The 20,111-nt window shown below is 39.8% G+C and overlaps 1 long non-coding RNA gene across 2 annotated transcripts in view; it reads right to left on the bottom strand.

Moving 5' to 3' along the window:
• LOC121110309 overlaps positions 1 to 16,006 on the bottom strand; it is a 41,445-nt gene extending 25,439 nt beyond the window's left edge. For both annotated transcript variants that reach the window (XR_005858155.2, XR_005858156.2), the window contains exon 1: positions 42 to 16,006. This is a non-coding gene — a long non-coding RNA (uncharacterized LOC121110309). The remainder of the gene's footprint in view (positions 1 to 41) is intronic.
• Positions 16,007 to 20,111: the final 4,105 nt, after the last annotated feature.

The following is a 20,111-nucleotide window of genomic DNA, read 5'->3' as shown; positions in this document are numbered from 1 at the left end:
AATCAAAGTGAAATGAGTGGGTAAATTAAGAGCAGTCTTACCCTGCAGAAGAAAATCCATGGAAGGGGATAGGAGGGTATTTCTGGAATTTCCAGGAGTCCAGTTAGCTTGGAAGCAGTGGGAGATGTAGTCTTTTGTATAGTGTGGTGTCAGACAACATTTGTTGCCTCTATCCTAAGCCAGGAAACACAACAACCAACCTGTGTAGGAGTAGGATGAGCAAAATCACTGAAAAACTGGAGAGGTCTATGAATTGTCAGTCCAGAGGCAAGCAAAAGTTTTGGGGACGTCCTTTCTTCAGCCATGTATTTCTCAGTGTAGTTAGCAGACTAGGAACAATAAGCATCACTCTGACTCTTGTTTCATGATAGTATTTCAACGGTTCTTTAAATGGGAATTGCTTTTCACATAATTATTCTGCCTTTTTGTCAGCCTATGCTTCTAATACTGATTCAAATTCAAGAAAAAGAAAATAGAAACTGGTTCAGCACTTAATGAGAAATTATTGCTGCAAGTACGAATGTAATAAACTATTCATAGTAATAAATACAGTTTTAAAGGCTTTATCGTATAGTCTTGCCAAGGCATGTGATTTCAAGGACTAACTTTCCAAACAGTTCAACTGCCATCCATCGGACCAGAGAATGGAGGAAAGAGTTTGTCTCTTGGGTAGGAGAACTCATAGAACCAATTAGATCTCCTCTTAGGAGCAGACTATTTTCCTCTAATTGCAGACTTTTCAGTAGAGCAGATCTCTGCAGACCCATGATTTATGTTGAGCTGATGAGCTTCAGCTCACTGCAGTCATGAAAAAATTAAGGGATTATTCACTGATTCAGGAAGCATCCATCTAATAGCTACTTATTAAACCAAATGAATCTCTTTTATATGACAAACTTTAGTCCTTGACCACTTAATTATGTGTGAATAACCCTGCTTACTCTTCAGGAGATGTACCAAAAGAATGAGCTATCCTAAGCATAATGGCTAACATCAGTCTGAGGCAAAGAATATTAATTAAGCACCGAGAATACTATTTCTTTCTTCACATGTAAAACATGGAAAGGTGACAGGTGAGAAAGTTACATTATTGTTAAACAGGCTTGAAAGTTCCTTTGAAAGTTATCTATAAGTAATATTTATAAAGTGTCAGTGACAAAACTTTTTTTATTCATTAAACTCTACTTTTATTACAGTAATTCATGGAGTCTCAACCACAGGCCAAGAGTATTTAACACTCTGCAAGTCTTTAACAACTCATCCCAGAAATCTAACTATATGTGAAGTAAGGTAATTTGGAGGCAAAGAAAGGAGACTTTGTCAAAGTACAGAAACAGCGAGGAAGTGTTAGAAAGGCATGATGAGGACAAAGGTATGAGACTTCATCATTCAAGTGCTGACGTTAGTTACAAGGCTAATATCCAGCACTGCAGTGACATAGAGCAATTGTAAGGATGAAGCAACTGTTACAGCACACATCATTCCTAGCTCTTCAAATGCCTTCTGGAGGAAAGTTCCTATTTTCCACTTGTAGAAACTGTACCTGACAATAGCAGCTTCCCTAAGACCAGCTTGCAGCAGAACTGGAAGGACGAAAGAACCTCAGAATCTCACCTGTATCCAAGGAGTCCACAAAGTCTTCCACTAGCTATCATGTTAAATGATGAAAAAGGCAAAAGACTTGAAAATGAAAAGAGTTACAAAAATTGGACAAAGCCCTGAACAAAATGGGAAAGTTTCAGGGCTCATTTTATCCAAAACCAGAGAATGGTATCTGGTTCTCCTTGAAATACAGCTATGAGTGAAGGAAATGCTGCTTTCAAACCTACCAACTCATCAGTTTCTCTCTCTCACAACTGGCTTTTGCCCTTCATCTTGCCCCCTGAACAAATGGCCTGCCTTGGAACTGCTTTCCAGAACTTTCCATGGCATTTCTGATGTTTAACAAGAGGGCTGAGGATGTTTTGAATGAAGGTTGGGAAGCTGAGCCAAAGCCTGCCAATGAGCTAGGAGCTTTTGCTTGTATAAAGAAAAACAAAAACCAGGTTTGGCAAATATGCTTCTGGTTGCTGGATCCTGCAGTAGGATCTGCTTGCTAACGCTGAATTGATGCAAACTTTCATGAGATGAAATAACTTCCCCTTCCTCAAACTATTAGGCTATCTTGGCCAGCAGCTGCCACTACTTCTGCAGAGCCAAGAAAGTAAAACTGCTCTCAAGAGGATCTGAGCTAGCAAAGGGCTTGAGAGTTTGGCTGGGATATCATCTCCTGAATGATTGAATAAAGAGTCATACAGACACTATTTGCCCATATTTTAAGACTTCATTTCAAGAGACCAAGCTGAGGCTCTATTTCCTTACACTGTTTTTCCCCTGTTCCCCTTTAACTCTTGCTCTATAAATAGATTTTCTTTCTGGTCCTTGTGTAATCCATGGTGAAAAGTACCAGTACTCAAGAAGACAAATGGTAGTGAATGGGTAAGGGTAAGGGGCTAGGGAAAGATTCTGGACCAGGATTTTTTTCTTAATATTAGTGATCATCAGGTACATATCGGTCCTTCATGTTCGTATGTTACTGCCCAGCATCCCCCTGTTTTCCAAACAAATGCCTTGACATCCTTTGTCATAGTCTCTGGCACAGATGCCAGGTCTACTTAAAGGGCTTCCCAGGTTTGTATACCAACTGTTGTAGTACAACAGATATTTTCCAGATAAACTTACAATATTCTTCTAACAGTATACTCATTCCTTTTTGGTGTAGCGTGCCCTTTGAAGCCTCAACCGCTCTTACTATAACCCAAACTGATTCATGTCAAAACTCCAGAAATACATAAAAGCTTCTAGCTACTCTGACTTCTGAAGAAGAAAGTCTAATTAACTCCTACCAGAGCACACACTTAGTCTTAAGTTGCAATAAGAGAAGCTTGGAGGCCACAGCCAAGAATAGGGAATTAGCACACAAACTCAGAAATGACTTGCAACATGGAGATTTTCAGCAGAACATCTACAATTGTTCCCCATCTTCTCATAAGATCCCTGATGCTGCTCTCTGACGTCCATAAACCTCAGTTATGGACAAACATTTGCAACCATTTAGAAATCAGCAATTATGACTAAAGCATGAGGAAGTGCCCAGGACACCCCAGCAACAACTTTTTCCTTACAGTAGGTAAAAATTGTGATAAATATTTAATGCCATTTGATAAACAATTTCTACATTTTTTAAAAGAGACATACTGACTAATATATTGCCTTAGGTAAGTGTAATTGTAACTTCCCTTAAATCTTAAGTCTAGTCTATAAGCATAAGGAAATGAAAGGTCAATGCAAGTGGCTACAGCCAGAATCAAACAAACGTATTTGTCAGACCATACTAGATGTCAATATCCAGAAATAGTCCTATACACACATGCACAGAAATGGAAGGTTGTCAAAACAGAGAAGAGAATCTGGTTCTGCTGAATTCATAGATTTATGAAGACCTAATTTATCAAGAGCTCAGCATAGCTCTTGAATAAATACGGATCTGGAGCAGGTCCAGAGAAGGTCACAAAGATGCTCAGAGGGCTGGAGCATCTGAACACAGATATTAGGAGAACTTTTTCACTCAGAGAACATGAGGCAGTGGCATAGGCTGCCCAGAGAAGCTGTAGGTGCCCCATCTCTGGAGGGACTCAAGGCCAGGTTGGATGGGGCAGCCTGAGCTGGGTGGCAGCCCTGCCCATGACAGGGGGTTGGGATTGTATGGGCTTTAAGGTCCCTTTCAACCCAAGCATGGGATTTACTCCAGCTAAATAAATGCAGCTACTTTGGATTCCTTTGAACTTAATCAAGGGCCAAACAGCTCAAATTTTATCTGTATTGAATTTCCAGGGGAAGAGAAACTCTATTTCATTGCAGGGGATAGATAGTGGTTTTTAAATCTCACCAGCCATGAAAGTAGTATAACAAACACATCTTTTTTGGATGGAATGCAGGGAGGAAACATAAGGAGACAACTAACTACAAATTATAAGCATTGAAGATTAAATTCTTAGCATGGTCCAAATAGAGGATTATTCACAGCTTCAGTAAAAAGTACTGGCAGGAGCCCATGTGAATATAATTTTCTAAACTTAGTTTAATAATAAAGTATTCCAGAAAGCAAAGGCAACAACTTTTTTATCACTAAAAATACCACTTGAAAGCCTGTCAGTTTCCATACTTAAACAATTCGGGTGCTTTTAAATATAACATGCAGTAGAAAAGAATACTTTTTTGACATGCTTGGGCAGAGTAGAACTATTAATAAAATAGAAAGAATTCCTGAATGGGTACACCGTAATAGAAAAATGCCAGGAGCCTTGAAAGCCCCTTAGAAGCCAGGTTATTTTTCCCATAGATAAAGTCCATTTTGTTCAGTGAATAGATTGGTCTGCTCTGTCACCTAATTTACAAGTAAATAACATTTTATCTTTTTTTCTTCTTTCTTCCTTTTCCTCTTCCTCCCCACCCCCACCCTTAAGGATAGCTGTCTTTACTCTTGGCTATGGACCAATTTGCATTGACATGATTCAGCAGTACAGGTATAGTTTGGCACATAAACCTACATTTACAAAACAGTGCCTGTGTATTGCTTTGGTATTGATATTTGCAAGTACACATTTGCCCTAAGAGAAATTCTAAGATTAAGAAGTACATTTGCACTGCTTTTACCAGTGAAGATTCAGAATTGTAAAAACTGTAATAATTAAAGACTATTGTAATAAACACACAGGGATTAATTTAAATTCCATGGGAATTTTCATTCTTACATACTGGCTTTTGTAACATATTCTAAGTGTATATTCACGTGGGGCAGCTAAATAGTATTCCTGATTCTGAAAAACAAATTGTGGAGCTGTGCTCTAACTTCCAAATGGTTATTATACGGACAAGTTGCCATGCACATAGCCATCTCTGTTACTTAAATTAATTTATAGTCAAATGAGAATAGACATTTAGCCTCTCAGATACTGAGCCAGGTCATGGCCCACATGGCTGCAGCACCTCAATCTCAGTTTCATTGCAGGTGTGGGAGAGGACAACTGAGGCAGGTAGAAGTAGAAGCAGGTAGAAACACAAAGGTTGCACCAAAAGTAACGCCTCCTACTTATTTCCACGGAAACTACAACAAATACGAAGAGTACAATGGCACTGCTTGATAGAGCAAACTCTCAGCTATGATACACTATTTTTCAGCACAGTCACTACCATTAGTTAGGCGTTTTTCCTAGTGATAGACCAGAGCTGCTACAATGGTGTTACTGGTAGGACAATGTTGCCAATGTAGTCCGTCTTTCATTGGCCTGAGGAGGTGGAAGTCAGGAGGTGCCAAATCTGGACCATGTAGTGGGTCCCGTAGGACACTTCAGACAAGACTGGCAACGTGCTCTATGGTCTTTGAACTGATATGAGGCCCAGCATTAACATGTTGCAAGAGAAAGGTTGCTTTCTTCTCTGGTCTGACTCTGGAAGTTTAAGCCTTCAGTTTAGTCAGTGTCACAATGTAACAGTGAGTGCTGATGGTTTGTCTGGATTTCAGGAAATCCAGAAGGATCAGCCATTTTCTATCCCAAAAGATAGTGCACATCATGTAACCCACAGACAGCTGAGTCTTGAACATTTTCTTTGATGGGGAATTCATATGTCACCACTGCATGGACTGCTGTTTTGACTCCAGCCTGCAGTGGTGACATGATGCCTCATCAGCAATGATGCAATCCAGGAAAGTGTCACTTTCCACCTCATTGGTTCAGTAGTTCCAGACAAACTTGCACATGGTGTTTTTACTGTTCCTGAGTGAGAATTCGTAAGACCAACCTGATGCAAACTTCGCTATATTTCAGTGTTGCCACCATCATCTCCAACTCATTGAAGCTGATATTCAACTCCATACACAGTTCCCTGGTCATAATCCACTGGTTTGCATGGATGAGCTGCTTGAGACACTCTTCCTTTTGTGGTGTGATAGCTGTGCAAGCCCATCCAGAATGCGGCTTGTCTTTCATGTTGCTGTCACCACTGCTGAAACACACCACCCACCACCTCACTGTGCTCATGTCCACTGTTTGATCTCCATAAATGTTCAGCTAGTGGCAGTGAATGTCAATGGGTGCCATTTGTTTCCACATGGAGGAATTCAGTGATGCACCATTGCTTCATACACATTTCCATGTCGGACACTGTTCTGTCAGACTGCCTCCTTGCTGCCATCTGTCACACAGCAACAAAATGTAACAGAACGCTGGTGGGAAGGTTCAACCTCTACCACCATACCACCAACACCCACCTTTGATATCACAGGCCGATATCATAAAAATAGGAGGCATTACTTCCAGAGCAGCTCTTGTACCTGCACTGTCTCTAGGCAGATCCAATATAAAATAAATCTTCCCAGAAGCCAAGCCAAATCAGACTGAACTAAGCCACGGTGCTGTTAACAAAGTGCTGCATCTTTTCTGCTGCCAAGCCTGATCTCACTACTTAATAAATACTACACATGATTTACTATATCTATTATCATAAACATACAATTTTAAATGTTTTATAACACATTCACAAACAAGTACTTCAGTTGCTTTGGAGATGTGGAGACTGGAGTTCTATTGCCAGCAGTATTTTAGGCATGCAGCCCATGCAAAACCCCTTTCTATTGCTTTAGTTCTAGTACACACTGAAGTAATTGAATCTGATTTTTTCATCAATGCCTGCAAAGAAAATGCAAAGAATGCAAATGCAATGCAAAGAAAAAAGAAGGGACCAGAGTGACTTTCACCAAAACCAGTGAAATCAAATCATTCTGGGATTTGCAAGTAAATTTATTTGCCTCATGTTATCTTTCATGTTCATAGAGCTTGCTTCCAACTGGAACTCAAAATAGGGAAAAATATTTTTAAAAGTTCTTGAAATACATCCATTCTGCAGGCTTAGAGGAGTCAGTGGGCTTGAGTTGGGCTGAGATAAGCACTCAGAATAATGAATGCTTATCTGAACCAAACTTTCTGAGGTTTTTCATTTTATAAATAAGCATCTTAGCTGCAATCAGAGATGTGAGAGAGCAAGGCTGGTCTTGGGACTAAGGGCTCCAACCATTATGCTTCTATTTCTAACTCTAACAAAGTCCATCCAGCTGACCTCTGGCCTGTATTTCTGGCCTCCCTTCATCACTCCACCAAATGCAAAATGGAGATAGCAATACATCTTTTTCCTTCAAATGTTGGCCTATACTGCCTGCTCCTAATACTGCAAGAAATTAACTGCTTTATACAGAGAATTCCCCATCTCAGTTGGGCCTCAGTACAATGCTATAACATTAAAAACACAATGAAAAGTGCTGGTTATTGCAAATACATTAGTTTCCTTTCTAGTTTCCTTCATTTCCCTCCCAACTTTGTTTAAAAAATGCTCTTAAATAACAAACTATACTCAATAATGTCATTCAGTAGGGACTTTGGAAATATGTAGCTAATTTGAATGTGTTGGTGAAAAGAGATTGTTAGTAATTTTAAGAATTGCTGTTTTGCAATGGAAAACATCTAATTTGCTGAGGAAAGTGGTAGCAGGCCATGTAATATCTTTTCAATTCACCTAATTATTTCATATGCACGTTCATGTCTCAGTCAAGTGGTAGCTGTAGAAACAATCAGTATTGTCCCAAGACTGGGCTAAACTGACCTGGGAAAGCACGAGATAGAGGACTGTGCTGAACATTTTTAATCTCACTGAAACATACCAAGGTTTACTGAAACTTTTTTGTTACAAACATTTAAGAGCTCTGAAAGCGAATGCAAATTAGCTAGCAGTTTAAACTAAATGGAGCTTAACAGCAAGTTTTCACACTGCTTCTTGATTTGACTGATGTTATAATACTCATCAGGGTAGAACCTAACACTACGTCCTTGGCAACTTTGAACAATAATGGGAGTAGCTGCTGTTCCAGTATAGTTATTCAATATTTTGGTGTGAGGATACCACGAAGCAAAGTCATGAATTTCAGCTTCTAATACCTGTTTCAAACTGTGTATGTATACAAGTTAATAATCTGAGTCAGGATATGCATCCATTCAAAAATCGATTGCTGGAAAAATAAAGTCACGGCAGCTTTTCAGAGAGATCTGTTTTAAAGCCAAGACTTGGGGAAAAAAAAAAAAAAAAAAAAAAGCATAACAGTTTTCCCAAGTCTTGTTGCCAAATACATGCATTGCTCTGAATTCCTGTATTGACTGTGGTGCATTTTCTTACAGGTAGTGAAGCAAGTTGTCAGAGCTTTGTAATTTACTGCCAGTTTCTTTGTACTGCAATGGAAAGATCTGCTGGCGGTTGAACTGAATAAGCATATCACATGGGAGATGAAAAAATTATCCAAGTAAAAACAAGAAAAAATAGTATAAATAGAGGTTTATCCATCATAAATTTTACTCTAGTTTTCTGGTTTTGCTTTCCAAAACATTTTAAAGAAATGTTGTTTTTTTCCACAGACCGGAGAGCTTTAATGAGCTTCAAGACTGCCCTGTTTCTTCCTACCACATGATGTGTAATTGGTGAATTTTATCAGGAAAAGTGCAATGAGGATTTGACCTCTTTCATTCTCAGGAGGGCCCAGAACCCTTATTGTTATTGGACTTCATGTGTAACACTGTGTTCCTTCCTTGGAAAACTAAGTCTGCAACACAGAAAACTAGTGGAATTTTCAGTTTGACTTGCAGAACAATTTAGATGTGACCCATAATTTACATTTTTCAAGCAAAATTTCTATTTGTGAGTCCTTTAGGATGAGGGTGACATCTAAAATATCCTACCAGAAAATCTTGAGTTGCTTATGCTTTAACAGCAACACGTAAGCCTAACATTGTGAGCTCATCTTAGCCTTAATGGTTTCTCCAGTGACAGTAGTTTAATCCATAAAAGATTACTGAGACAGCTGAAGTCTGCACTTTAAGCCATGAAAACCTAACAAGGCAGCCAGGGGTGTGTGAGGGACTGAAGTGAGAAGCTTTCATCTCCATGCATCTGTTTCCAAGACATCCTATTCCTGGCTTTGATAGACACAGTCATGTCTTCTCCCTTATCTGCTCTTGTCCATTCAGAATGTATCTGCAAGGAGTGATTTTCTAGACCATTGTTTTTGTATCTCACCTTGCATCCACCTACTCATGCTGCTTTTTCCTTTATAGTCTAGCTGTGGCTACTTTTCCCATTGAAGGTATCCCATACTCTATTTTACCTCACTGACCCTTTTTTTCTGATCAATACCAAGATACTGATAGCTTTATAGTGCCCACTGCATCTCAGACCCATGACGTTCCCGGTTCTCTGTTCTTTTAGGTATGAAAGGTAATACAGACATAAGCACTTTATAAACTCCCTCAGACTGTTCATTCAGACTATTCATTCACTCATTCAGACTAGTTCTTAAAACTTTGCTTGCTGTGATGAATACCAGAAGTCATGGTTACTGTACTAAGTCTGTTGCCTATTTTATTGACTAATGAGGTCTTTTATTTCTTTGTTTACAACTAACTGTTGGTTGTCATGTTGCGTGTTTGGGCTATAGAGGCTTTTTTATTTAGCTCTACTTAAAGCTTTCAGAACTATGCCTGTATAGTCCACAATGGGCAGTAGATTAATGCAACAGCAAAATCTTTTCAACTAACACTGCATTCTGTGTTGGCGTAAAAAAAGCTGCATGATCCATCTACGAAGTCTTTGAAAAGTAAAGCCATGCTATTTTTCAGTAGTTTTTTTCTTTGCAAAACTAGTGAGCAAAACAAAAATATTCTGTTTTCCACAACAGTTACTTCAAGAGAAGATGGAAGTAAGAATTAAAAATGACATCGCTCCATGCCCAGATAAGAGCCCAATAAGGAAAATTAAACAATAAAAAACAAGTACATTATTCTACTGCTCACAATTTTATCAGATTCCAGTGTCACAGCCATGATTTCGCTCAAAACTCTCTTACATTTATTTTTTAGTAAAAGGTAACCTTCTCTGTTCATGAAAACACACAATGGATTTCTTTACTTACAAGGGAAGGCAGGTTTCCACTCCAAGATTTAAATATACTGAACTTCACAAACTACACCGTGTACTTCTATTATTATGCTTTCAGGTTCCATTTTTATGCCTGATGTATTAGGGAGAAAGCCTTCTGACTTTCTGATGATGCATTTAAATGAATAAAGGGAGCCATGGGGGATAGCTGGGGGCCTGAAAAATAGAGCGCACTCAATGCTTTTATGAATACTTACATTTAATTAAAAAGCACCATATGCCATCAAAAGTATTGTTGGCTGGGTAACGTCCCTTTTAACAGATGTGATTACAGACATAGGGTAAATATTATGCAGGAAGACATAATAGAAGCATAGCCCATTGGGAAGGGAGAAACCTAGTAATACAAAAGCTACTCTAAACAGCAGTGTGCTGTTTGGCAAGGTTATAGGCTTGCTCTGGAGATACCTACCTTTCAGCCTTGCATAGGAGGGTTTTTGAGCCTTTACACTTATCCTGAAAACATATGTTGCAGTCCTCCAAAGCACACAAATAAACTCTAGGTTTTATATTTTACCTCAGAAAGAAATCAAGCAGAGCTACAGTTGACATTTAGGGCAAAACAACCTGTATCAGAAACTTCCAGTCCATTCATCCATGCTTAAAGCACACACACATACCCAGCTGGTTCCTGTATCCATCATCAAGGAGAAAGTCCCTGGTAGGAGCTGCCCCTGGCAATCTGCACCTCAGTGGCATGTAAGAAAGCACTGGGGCTATTCCAGATTATGCTGTACAGTTACCTCACTGTTATGAGAGCCATTCCAACAAATCCTGGTGCTCTCCTTCCTTCCACTCACTCTGCCATACTGGGGATGGAGGATGGTGAGACGGTTTACTGGAAAAGGAGAGGATTAGAAAACATTGACAGGAGATTGAAACAAACAAACAAACAAAAAAAGAAAAAGAGAGAGAGAGAGAAAAAAAAAAAAAGAAGGTGAACGGAAAAGAAGCGAGGAAGAAAACACACTGGGAAATTATGTAAAAGTTGCCTGGGCTTTAATGTTACATCTTGTCATACGAAATGAAGGGCAACTGCTGTTGTGTGAAGGAAGTATGTGCTAATGGAAAACAGGAAAGGTATGTAAAGCATTAATTCCTTATTTGTTTTTATTACTATAAAGTCTGTAATATAAAAAATATATTTTCGACACATTTGTATCATTTATATAATTTAATGCTATGGACAACATAGCTTTATATCCACCTCAGTTACTGCAAGATAAAGTAACTGTTAACTGAATCAATATAGGCTAAAACAGACAAGCCACAGGGTTGGGAGACTGTCAGTTGGAACTGGGAGACTGTCAGTTGGAACTGTCAGGATGTAATATTTTCTGTGAGTAATTATTCTTTTTTGCTGGCATGGAAACATGCTTTCAGCTGCTCTTGGCTTCAGTAAGAGTGCTGGCTGACTAAGGTAATAGAAAATCCTCCATTACCATCTATGGGCTGGCTAACATCTTCAGAAAATGGCTGTAGTTCAGCTAGTATATGTCTGACAAGAAAATAAGCTGAAGGAGGATGTCAAAACTACATCTGTCTGAAGATGAGAATGGATAAAAGTTACTAGTTTCTTACCAAGAAAGGTGATGCTCCACTATCTTGACTGATGTCACTGTGCAGTTATTAACTCTGAAAGCAGGTCCTTCCTTAACAATATTACATTTATCAGGGACAAGCTGCGAAAAATCTTTTCATCTCTTTCTTTGAAAAGCTGACTAATCTCATGTAAAGGAAGAAACTACCAATGCAGACTGCCCTGATATTAGTAAGCCTTTTGTACAGTCCCATTTTGTACTCAGAATACACCTGGAAAGTAAGCCTACAAGAAAGTCTGTCTTATCTGAAACTCTAGGTGAGGGTGTGGGGAGCGGATTCCATCCCACTGTAACAGTGGAACAACTCTGAGTCCTCCTCGTGAAATTGGACGTGTGTAAGTCCATGGGGCCAGATGATATCCATCCCAGGGTTCTGAAAGAGATGGCTGATGTGGTTGCCGAGCTGCTCTCAATCATATTTGAAAAATCATAACTGTCTGGTGAAGTCCCCGGTGACTGGAAAAAGGGAAACAGTACTCCCATTTTTAAGAAAGGGAGAAAGGAAGACTGGGGAACTACAGGCCAGTGAGCCTCACCTCTGTGCCTGGGAAGATCATGGAGCAGATCCTCCTAGAAGTAGTGTACAGTGTATGTAAAAAAAAGATAGTGATCAAATGTCATTGAAGAGTAGAAGAATAATTCAGTGGATTTGCAGTAAAGGAAATTTAGGTTAGATATTAAGAAAGTCTCAGCACACCACATAGTAATCCAGGGAGTTAAACCCTCGTGAAAATACTGAAATGTCAGCTGGAGGGTTTTATGGACAAGTTATTTTGACATGTTTAAGAAATGCAGATGTTTCTGACACTGACCCAGATGAGAGACATTGGTTATACAGCTCCCTGAAAATTTTTCCCATTTAGTTTCTGTCATTTCTTATAAAAATCACAAACACTGACAACAATATTTAAAGTAAGAACTACAGCTGTCCAGAGACTGTACCTAAGTGACCACCAGATACAGTGGTACTAGAGAGAAAAGCCACAAGGCATTGGGAGAGGATGAGGGGTTAAATGAAGAATGTTTTTTTGGCAGAGAAAAAAGAATAATGATTCATCAATTAAAAAGAGCAGACCTCCAAATGGAACAAGTTACCAGAACGAACCAAACTGAACATCCATCTCAGCATTCTCCTCAGTTACTTGCATAAAATGGCCGATGAAGTCAGGGAAAGAGTTCTTCCTCTTCACTTCAGCATGAACGATGAATTTATAAACCAAGAGTATTCCATATTCACTGAGACAACAAACCAGCAACAAGGTAATAGTATCACCTTCTGTAAGCATTTTAAAATAGGTCTAATTTTTCCAAGCAAAATTTTCATATAAAATACACTTGTAGCCTGAAAGCTTCTCAGTACACTATTAACTTTTATGAAGGTACAGAAAATTACTTCAATTAAGTTTTTTTGTTACTTTTTTTTGTTAACTAGTGGCAGAACACTTGGTATTTAGGTAAATTTCCCTGAGCTGTGCTAGAATATTGCCAATATCTAAGGTGGAACAGACCCCCTGCATTATTTTTAATATTACTTCTTCTGCCTAATAGTCTTTAAACTATTTTTCTTGCTCCTGGCAAACAGGGAGTTAACTGAAGCAGCATCTTCTTCCTTGCCCTCCTTTACAGTTGGCTGTAGGTGCCATTCTTTTGACCCTGTACCTCTCCAGTTGACACTGGCTACATTCAATCTACTGTGGGGTAGAGGAGGACTATCTAAATATTTCTGACAAATAGGACCGTTTGGTAGTCAGACAATAGGACAACATGTCATTGCTTTTCCTGCTTCTCAGTAATCAGCACTGCTGTTAACATGATTTCTCATACATGTGTCACCATGGCTTCTCCATCTCTCAGCTTGCCTTCCATCTTCTTTTTGTGCTTCTCAGATAGACAGTCCCACTAAGGTGCACCCTGTTACCTTCTGGTCAGTGTGCCAACCCACCTTTTCTACACTGATTTGTGATGCGGGAGAAGACTTTTTATTCTTCAGCTGTGATGAGCTGAAAAGACAGTAAGTTACTCTGTCACTCTCATCACATAGAATTCACCTCTGCCTCCAAACAGCTCCAGGGAAATCTACCAGCTCCACAGCTGTCCTGTGTGTCCTCCATCAAGAGAATCTTGGGAAACGCTTAGAAAATAAAGAACCTGTTTTCCAATTACGGATTTGTTAAAACAAGGTGAAATCTTAGTTCCATGCCTGCAAAATGGGAATCATTAATCCCAGTGTAAATGGGAGACACTGAACTCTCCAGCACATCTGAAAGAGCAAATCCGTCAGTGCTTTGAAAATCATTTGTGGACCCTTAGAGAGAAAGCCCTATTTCAACTTCAAATGTTGGTATTATGACTCTCTGCCAAATGCACAAATCAGTACTACAGAAAGAAAGGAGAGCACATCTCTGTAATGTCGTTGATTGTAACCCATTATCTGAGTACCCCTGAGTGCACTGTGCTTCTGAGATCTACTGATTGAAGAACAGTGCTAGATAATAAATGCTGTTGGAAGCCATTGAAAAACCAGCGGGTTGCCGTCATACGACTAACAATAAGCAAAAACAGATAATGCTACCAAGATAAAAGCAGCAGGAATGGAAAAAACTGTGTGGAAGAGATCCGTAGAGGTGATGATTAAAGAAAATGGACCTGAAAACTTAAAAATGTGTATTTTTCACTAATTTCTTGCAAGCATTTCAATCTACAATAGAAGAGACATGCTGCGGCAATAATTATAGATGATTGTAGAGCTACAGATGCCATGTTGTTTCCGTTGGTATAAACAATAAAACTGTCCGTACACTCAAGACTGATAAATTATAGTCTTTGGATCCACACAAGTGTACACACATGAAAAAAAAAGTCACGAGGTGGAGTAGTCTATGAAATTACAACTATTCTGATTACCACCCAGGCATATGTCCACGAGAGAGCCACCAAATTTTGACATGACAGGTAAAAATTTACCCACAGGCACATACCCAGAGAGTAGCGAGAATGCTGTTCTGAGTCCATACCCATTTTGATTCATATGATGTAAGGTTTATTTGATACCACACTGTACTTGAGTCCTCAGGGTATTCAGTACATTAAAGACACCTGCAGCTCTTCCTGTCTATCCTTTTTGTTTGATCTTCCTGACATTTGTGACTTCTATTCCTCCAAAGAGTCAAAGTACTCAACACACTTTAAAAATAAAGATCAGACATCTCTAGGAGGGAAAGCCCTGGCCAAGCCACTGCAAAGAAGTTAAATGGATTCCTTTTGTAAGTATTTGCTGTGGAAGAAGCTGGGGAGATTTCTGTGCTGGAACTCGTTAGTGGAGAATAAGGAGCAGGAGATGTCTTAAACTTTAAGTGACTGTAGAAGTTACTGAACAAACTCTTAACGCATCCCCATAATTCCCTGAGAAGTTCTAGGAGAAATCAAGGATGATATAGGTGAGTTATCAACACCTATAAGTGGCCAAGTGCCTGTTTAAAACTGTTTTCGTACCTCAGGTGTGAAAACCACACTTGTTTTCGAGAAAGACCTTGGGAACTCTAGGGTAAAGTATGGTACACCTGCACTAGGCAAATTAGCAGAAACCCAAATAAAGGAATGCAAGAACAGCATTACCTAATTCCTGGATAAATGCAATCTGATTTGAAAGAGCCAGCATGACTTGTACGAATGGACGTATTCTCTTCTAAATCTCTGAAGTGGTTAAACAAATAGCATAGGGACAGTTTTTGTGGTTTCCTCTTGACCTGTAGAAGTCAGTGTCTGAGCATCCATCTTGGTAAGAGTGAGAGGTCATAAGGAAAATGAAGAGGGGTCAAAATAAAAGTGGACTGTTACATTCCTTTATGGAAAATGTTCATATCAAAACCAACCGCAACTCAACAACAGATTTTCACAATAGGTTCTGAAGCCTAGACTGAATTTCTGGTCAAACCCCAAATGTCTCAGCACTTCATCACAAAAAAACACTCGTATCACCACAGGGTTATTGCTTACTCTAAAAATAACCCTGAAAAATAGAAAAGAGAAAAAGAATATTTTTGAGCTTCAGATTTTACATGGTAAGAAAACAAAGCCTTCAACCTCCCCTATTCCTCAGTCATTCCTCACTCACTTTTAATCACAATTTAAAGCAAAAAAGACCTCCTTTCCTCTTGCTTATACTTCAGGACAAAGTATTCAATCAATGTCTTGTAGTATACGTACAAATCGGCTGTGTAGTCTTGCCTCCATTACAGATAGATATGCTATCATGTTGATCAGCTTGTAAAGGCCTATCAGCATCCTCTATAGAAATAGGGCTCACAATCTGAAAAGACAGAATTGAGGTTACATATTTTCAAATCAGCACAACCTTTTTCAAACAGGAGACATTTGTCTGAATTATTTCCCCTTATTTATATTTTATCAGTTTGCAGTGCTTTTATGCTACTGCCACAGCTTTTTGCACTTAAACATTCATGCTAGAGAAACAGCTGCCTATAGGGCAGTTTTCTAGCAAGGACGGATTGTATTTACCTTATCACTGTAATGAGTAAAAAATCCCTTACAGTGGATTCCTCATTCAAGAAAAAATGCAGATGCTGTTCTGTTAAAACATTACATAAACTTCCCCAAGGCAAAACATTCACATTAACAAGCTGAAATCATCAGCACAGGCTTAAAAACTCTTTCCCTGGTCTAAGACAGTTGCAGGAAATCTCCTGTGTAAATTAGCATTTGTTGATGCAGTGTCAGGGTTAAGCATAAGGTCTTCGGTATATGCTACATTGCCAGGAAAAACACGAAGGGCTGTTTGCTCTTCTCCCTTCTGGGGAGAGAAAAAAAAATAAAAAAGAAAAGGATAATTTCATGCCAGTAGATGGCTACAGCTCATTACTGTGTAAATGTACAGCATGGAAAGTGGAACATTAAATTAATCAGCATTCACTAGGAAGGTATAACAGAGAATGATACATGTTCATGCCTTTTTACTTCATGTCACATTAACTGAGTAACAGATAACAGACAGAACATGTTCAACTAACCATGGCTTTCACTAACAGTCGTGGATAAGCTGAAAATTTCTTTCTCTCCAAGATTTTCTTTCCTTTGCAGACCGAGTGTTGGAGGAGGTAGTTGCACACACCCCCTCACGTGGCTCTTAGCACTGCTAATTTACCCATTCTTATATGTGCTTCACTGTGAATTATTTTCAGCAAGGTTATACTACGTTGTACCCCAAGAAGTTTTGGATAAACCAGTGCTCAACCCTGCTTAACACATTTTTCTGGCATTTGGATACAAAGAAAAGTGAAAGCCTGCATAAAGTGCCTGCCACACTTTTAATAATTAATTTTAAAAGATTTAGGCTCCTGACAGCAGTGTCACAGACACTTCTAATGTGGACCTGGGTGTGTTGTAACTCTTGTACCTCTATGAAAACCTGGGCTTTCTATTCCCAGTACGTCAAACAGGGACCTTGAAACCGAGGTACAGCAAATCCTCCTTAAAAGTCATTAAAAGCAACTGAGGCATCATAGCTCATGCTTCTTTTATAGCACGCAAGAAGAAACAGTAGCTAACATCTCGTACTTTTAAAATTTACTTTCCAAAGCCATGCCTCAAACCTAACACAGCTGCATACCTGTACATATTTTGCCACAGAACAAAATGCAGCTTTTGCATTAGTGCCACCCAGAGGGCTGTACCGGCTCGGGGGGGGGGGTCAGCCTGCACCAGGAGAGGCACAGAATCACAGCATGGCCATCCAGGGACTTCTGCATCCATCTGGTCCAACGTCCTGCTCAAATAGGACCATCTAGAGCAGGTGGCCCAGGGCTGCATCCACGCAGGCAGGGCAAACTGCACATCTTGCATCTGGACCCTGCTGTCCATTTGCTGTTACTTGTGAGGGTAGAGAAGGAAACTGCATGGTGCTACAGCAGTACAAGGCGAGCAGGGATGTTGCGAAGTAATATCAAGAAGCATTAGCTAACCAAGAAGCAATAAATACCGTAACAGACTTGAAATCAGGCAGGTTAAAAAAAAATCAATTTAGTTTTTACAATTGCCTTGATCACTAATATGAACTCCTTAACCTGCAGTGTCAGGATCACTCATGAACTGGGGCACAGGATAAATGTTACACTGGCCAGTTTCTAGATGTAGATTTTGTCAAGTATGCTGCTCTGTATGTTTCCAGGTGAAAAATGACCTGTCAGCCAGCAAATGCTAATACATCAAACTGCCAGCACTGCAGGGGGAGTGGGCAGTGGGTAAGGCAGAGACAGCCCTGCACTGCCACCTCACAGCTGCTCCCAGTGCGACCTTGCTCTGCCCTTCTGGGATATCAGTGTAGAGTAGTCCCTTAGCACTCACTTATCTGCACTTCTATATGTTACACTGATTTCTCTGTTGCTAATTGAGAAGAAGAGCACACCAGGAGGCAGCTGTGAGTCATCCAAACGACGGGATGGGAAAAGAATGGGTTTGTTTCGCAGTGTTTGTTTAAAAAGAACGAACACTTCCATTTAAATACACTTCTCTTCCAAGTCTCGGGATGAGAGTATTAATGATACGGTTTCTGAAGATTCCCAATTTTCTACCAGAAATGAGGTTCAGCTGAATGGAGACACTGTGTGGGACTCGGTTGTGCCGGGCACAAGAGGAATAACCACTGTACTGGGACTGGTGAAGAGCAGCTGCTCACAGTGTTGTAGTTTAACCCAGCAGCAGCTCAGCACCACAGCCATTTGATCACTCTCCCATACTAGTGAGATGGGGGAAAGAATTGGAAAAAAACATAAAACTCATGGGTTGAGATAAAAACTATCTACTGAAATAGAGAAGGAAAGAACAAACAAACAAAAAAAAACCCTGCAAAAGTAATGATAACTGTACATGTCTATATATACATTTACAAAATCAGTGATGCACAGTGCAATTGCTCACCACCCACTGACCGATGCCCAGCCAGACCCCGAGCCATGGCTGCCCCCCTACCTGGCCAACTCCCCTAGTTTTATAACTTCATATGATGCCACATAGTAAGGAAAATCTCTTCAGCCAGCCTGGGTCAGCTCTCCTGGGTCTGTCCTCTCCCATCTCCTTGTGCATCCCCAGTCTCTTTACTGGCAGGGCACTGTTAAGAGCTGAAACGTCCATAGCACTGGGCAGCACAGCTCTGCAAAAACTAAAACATTACTGCGTTATCAACATTCAAGGTCAGGCTGGAGCAGGCTCTGTGGCAACCTCATCTAGCTGTAGATGTTTCTGTTTATTGCAGGGAATTTGGACTAGATGGACTTTTAGCGTTCCTTTCAAATCTAACAATTCCACAATTCCATGATTCTCCTAAATCCAAAACACACAGCAGATACTATGAAGAAAATCAGCTCTGTCCCAGCTGAAATCATGACAGAGCACCTGTTCACGGGGCAGTGATCAGGATCCAGACCTATTAGACAGAGGTGAGCTGTGGCCGCTCTAGCAAGAACACATACACACACACAGTTAACCTATTTCCCAAAACTGAAGACATTTTTCAGCAAAATTGCTTAGTGAAAAGGGATTAAATATTTGTTAATATTTTATGTTAATAAAAATCTTACAGGGTTGATAATTTTGTATTTCTTTAACGGAAATACTAGTGAAAGCTCTTAAAGAAATAATTGAAAGAATTATATCATTATTATTATATATAAATTATTATATTATATTATATTATTATATATATTATTATATTATATAAAGAAATAATTCAAAGCATGACTTTGAACTGCATTCCTTGTTGGCAGAACAGGAAAGGCAGCAGGCAGAAATGCTTTTCCCTCACCATGCAGTGGGACTAACAAAGCTCAGTCCTCTCTGAATCCTTTGTCAAGTCAACAGAGCCTTTATCACCACCACAACTCCACAAATGGACACGTCCCATGTGATCCTGCTGTATGATGGGGACTCCATGCACTGGCATAGCACAGCCAGCAAACGTGAAGGCTGTGGGGCAGCTGGTGTCCTGCTGCCAGCTGGATGCCAGCCCTGCTCTGCTGCCCATTGGCTTGAGCCCTACCTCCTGTGTCTCCTGCTGAGCCACACTATTGGAGAGGCACTTGAGCTCCCTGTGCCTCTTACCTGATCCTGAAGTTGGCTGACAGTTATTAGGGAGGGCAAACATGGCAACTGTACAATCACATTTTTGGGAAATCTTATTTACTGGGCAAAGGTCTTTCCAAATTAAATAAACAACTACAACAACAACAAAGAAACAAACAACAACAACAAAAACACAAACGAACAAAAGCACCCAACTAACCAACCAAAAAAACCCAACCAGGATTACAATCAACACATCTTGACCATGAAGACAGAAAAGTGGTACTAACAGCTCCTATTTGCATGGAAAATCTGTGGCCAAGGGGCTAGCAATAGTCAGATTTTTTTTCTCATTCTTTCAAA

This window comes from Gallus gallus, chromosome 3 (assembly GCF_016699485.2).
Source record: "Gallus gallus isolate bGalGal1 chromosome 3, bGalGal1.mat.broiler.GRCg7b, whole genome shotgun sequence".
NCBI lineage: Eukaryota > Metazoa > Chordata > Aves > Galliformes > Phasianidae > Gallus > Gallus gallus.
The sequence above is the reverse complement of the archived record's forward strand: the minus strand, read 5'-3'. Positions and strand labels throughout refer to the sequence as shown.